Raw genomic sequence first — 4,481 nt, forward strand, 5'->3', positions numbered from 1 at the left:
ATTTTGAAAGTTTTTAAASAATTTTAACGATTTGTYCAATACATTTTTTTAAATCGACTCAGTCCTATYACTTTCCAGACAAATCCTATATAACGGTTCATGAAACAGGAGTTTATGAATTAGCTATGCAAACAAGTGAACAATCATCGGAATAGAACTCACTTTCAGTCGATCGAAGAGATAAAACAAAAAGKGCTTCCGAAAAGTGTTAMGAGGTCTGAAAAMATCGTTGGCRTTAGTGTATTACATTTGGTGGGGATTACTTTGARGACGACAAAATAAATATGGATGAATAATATTTTGCATTTAATTTTTTGAGTACTTTTTTGTCACCTACATACTTGCGAATGAAATTGCCATACATTTTCTTTGAAGGAAAATCAAAATTAAGAAAAAAATTTAACGCTTTTTCTTGCGTAAAACGTGCCAGAGATAACACTAAAAATTGATCGAAATCTTGCCGACGTGGTACGATGKACAAAAGGGCATGCGCAATGACATTTACCGGCTGGCGAACCGATCCTGATGCCAGCGTCGACARCCCTCACAAAAACATCACTTGTGTTGACTGCACATGACATATAGTATGTGGGTTTTTTTATATACTACATATATATGTATATGGACATACAAGTCTATATACATACTATAGCTAGTCGTGGGTGTGTGTTTATACATAAAATATATTATGCTGCGTTTGACTTTACTGTGGCAAAGACAGCGACAAAAAAACCTTATTATTTTTTTGCTTTTTCTTGCTTTTTTTTTTTTTGTATCGAGTTAGTCTTGCTCACTGCTGCTGCCTTGCTTGTGTGTATCTTTTTTTCTAGACATTTTCCCATCTCAGCAGCTAATCAGCGAGGGTGGCTACTGTGCGACAAGTGCATGTAGCATAAATTTTCTTTTATTTTCACTTTTGTTTTTGCCTTTTCATTTGCCGAGTGCGCAAATCCCACTCTCAGTGCAGCGGTGTCTTCGAGAAWTTTGAAATTTCCGCGAAGTCTGTCAGTCAAGTGGTGATGCAAGGAGCTCTACGACAGCGCCGCCGTTGCCACAAACGATCTTAGTGCGATTACAGCGTTCAGTTTGAGATAAGCGTTCTTGCAMTACAGGCGATCGAGCGGATGTGCCGACAGTGAAGGTGTAGATTTTCAGATACGTAGATATTCGACGGGTTTCTGTGTTAGTTTTTGACGATTTTTTTTTTATTTATTTTTTATTTTTTTTTTTTTGTTTAACCTGAAGCAATTCGCATTCTTACGCCTATTTCGCGTCAAATCCACTAAGTGATTTTACTTTTAATACAATTGTGGGCATTGTTAAAGCGTATTAATAAACGCGTAGTGTTTTTGTTGTTATGTCGTTGGTGTATGCGCGAGTGTGTGATTTTATGCTTGAATTTGAATTGAATTAACTCGGCGGCCGCGATTACTGGCAGTCGGTGCCGCAAGTGCCTTGAAGAAATCTACGTGAATTGAGGAAAGTTCAAGCGCCTGTTAAAATAAATGTGTATACTTACGTACATACAAACAAGTCCATTAAAGTGTGAGGCGTATAAATATTAGTAACAAACTACTGAAGTGTCCGAATAAAGATCACCAGCTGCCGCCGCTTAACACAGGCTTTTATCTTATTCGTTTGTGGGGGTAAGTGACGAAGCGCGATAAATTCGCTTWATTTTATTATCATTTACGCTCTGATATTTCAACCTACAAAAACAACAACAGTATGTAAATAAATCWGCAAATTTTTGGCAATTCTGAAATGAACCTTGAACGACAAGGAAGTAATGGGTATGTGTGGCACTTAAATATATTTTATGCGCCCATATGTATGTATGTATATGTACATATATATTTACAATCGGCACGCGTTACAAATTGCTCACTGCTTGTCTTTCTGGAATTATTATTTTAAATTAATTTTTGGGTAAAATGAAATTAATTTTGTAGGTGACAAAAATTATGCAGGAAACTCAAGGCAATCAGTTTCTAGTTCACTACTTTTGGCAACAATTAGAGCTAATGTTAGCAATAACGAGGCGAATATTCTCTTCCAAAGCGTCGATGGTYGCTGGCTTATCTGCTTARGCAAGCAACTTCACATAACTCGATAAAAAATAGTCCAACCWTGTTTAATCGCAAGATCTTGGAGCCCGCGCCACAGGCTCACTACACGAGATCACTCGCTAAAAGTTTCCTTTAACAAATGGATTTTTTCATGGGCTGTAGCGCCGTCTTGTTATAAACAAGGATCGTCCACATCAGCATCCATCAATTCAGGCACAAACAAGTATCTAATCATGGCTCTTTACTACACCCTGTTGACTGCAAYATTCTGGGYGTCTTCATTTTTGAAGAAATATGAATCAAAGATCACACCAAAGAGTGACTTTTTGAGGCTGTAACGCCGTCTCAACAATGGCTTTTGTATTACCATTGCTCCAAATGCGACAATTTTATTTTATGACGTACCAATTCAATCAAAAGTAAGCTTCGTCGTTGAACACAATTTTTGTTGTGCACGTCGGGTGCGACGGCCACCCCGTTTTGTGACCATTCTCACTCGCGCCTTCTTTATTACTCTGCTCCACAACAGCAATAGCGTCGTCGAAGCGCTCTGGGGATGTACATAATCCACTAAAGTTACTATGGTGCGAAAGCAATCCATGGTTGCTTCAATTACCGGCTCTGCTGGGAGATGCTCTACCGCGGTTGTAGTCGAACTCAGTCGATCTTACTTTTCTCAGTTTGAAATTCCAAGTTTAACCAAGTCCTCTCCACCTGACCGTTCCAACGGAATGGAGGTGTTCTTCTTTCTCTGCATTCCCCGGCGGGTACTACCTCAAATACTGTCGATTGTTTTCATCCATTCGAATGCCACAACCTATCCAGTGTAACAGCTGTTTCTTAATTCGTTGAATTATGCAAATGTCATCGTATATCTCGTACAGCTCATCGTTTCATTAACTTCGCCGTTGTCTTCCGCAGAACTTTTTTCTCGAAAACTCGYAACGCCGACTCAACAAATGGGCTAGGCGATTAGGTCGACCGAACTTTGGACGCAAAGTCTCGTTAGTCTGAGATTGGTACGTTACGTACGTTRGCAGTTTCTGAAGTAGCCGAGCTTTACATATGGAATTGGGTATCCAAATGATAGTCATTGAAACACAGCTGAAAGTCTATGCATAGCATTTTTGTAAAACCTTTTTCAGTGAGATTTCCTAAAGATAAAGAAGACTTAGTTTAGATAAATCCCATAGTTCGAAGAAGAGGTTTTATAATTTTAGACATACTTTTGTAAAACTTTTCTTTAAAATTTTGCAATTTATATTAGAAATATAATAAAAAAAATGCTTTGTGATATCAAACGAACAATCATAATCGCAATTATATTTCAAACCGATAAGAGAAGTTCATAGTAAAAAAAAAATCTGTTGTATATAAAGACTTAGGGTTGTCGGCTTCATTTCTTATAGTCTAATCTTATGGATACATTATTTTTCCTATCAATCGCCAAAGCAAATATCATAGCTTTCATTGGATGCTGTTCGGCCATGAATATTTTTGAATCATCATCATCTTAACACCGGTTTATATATCAATATAAGGTACTCTTACATAGCAACGAACAATACGTGGGATTTAAATCTTAGGACCATAAATCTTTTTAAATTTTGTATAAACTTTGTTTTCAGAAAGCAGGAACTTCTCAAGACATTAGGAATCTCTACTAATTCCTGCTTTATTATTTTGATTATGTAAGTCAACTTCAAACAATCAGACTCACACGGGTGCCAAACGAAAATACTTTCGAATGTTTGTTAGCTTATTTTAACGGTCATTTATGACATCACGRATTATTCTTCTGCCAAATACTTGTCAAATGAGTAAAAACTCGATAATGTCATAATCTCTTTCTCCTTTTTTCTTGAAACAATTTCACTWTGTGAAATTCAACTTTCCACAGAAAATATATACACCAGTTTTTGAAACAATAAATAAGTTTTAAGAATAAATATTTTAATATCAGCTGCATTATAGTTTTATAACAGTTTTTATTTTCCCCAGATGAAATATTTATATATATTTACACTTAGATTGCTTGAGAACTTTTCAATTTTCCATGTTTTTCGCATTTATATTTTTGCCAAAGCAAACAACMCATCTGTAAATGAAACAACAATTAGTGCTATAATAAAAGTAATAACAATAAAAATAGCAACAACAATAATAATTTAAAAGTAATAATTAAATTAAAAGCACGAAAATGGTGTGGAAAGGYATAGCGCCAAAATGTGAAAACAAATTTCCGAGATTTTCAAAACAAGACGATGGCCGGCGAGAGAAATWTATGTATGTATATACAWAWATGAATATATCGTACACAATTGTGGTATAATATTTAAATTGAAAATATAAATATATGATATGTAAGGCCTAGTATCTTCAATACCTCGAAATATATTTACTTTGGGCAAA

At 35.7% G+C, this 4,481-nt stretch overlaps 1 protein-coding gene across 1 annotated transcript in view; it reads left to right on the top strand.

Annotated features, from left to right (window-relative positions):
* The first annotated feature begins 1,125 nt into the window (after positions 1–1,125).
* LOC108977066 (ALK tyrosine kinase receptor) overlaps positions 1,126–4,481 on the top strand; it is a 37,854-nt gene continuing 34,498 nt past the window's right edge. The window contains exon 1 of the mRNA XM_018946567.1: positions 1,126–1,646. The gene's annotated coding sequence lies outside the window, so the exon portion shown is untranslated. The remainder of the gene's footprint in view (positions 1,647–4,481) is intronic.

Source organism: Bactrocera latifrons, unplaced genomic scaffold, assembly GCF_001853355.1.
Source record: "Bactrocera latifrons isolate USDA-ARS-PBARC rearing strain unplaced genomic scaffold, ASM185335v1 scaffold_83, whole genome shotgun sequence".
Taxonomy (NCBI): Eukaryota; Metazoa; Arthropoda; class Insecta; order Diptera; family Tephritidae; genus Bactrocera; species Bactrocera latifrons.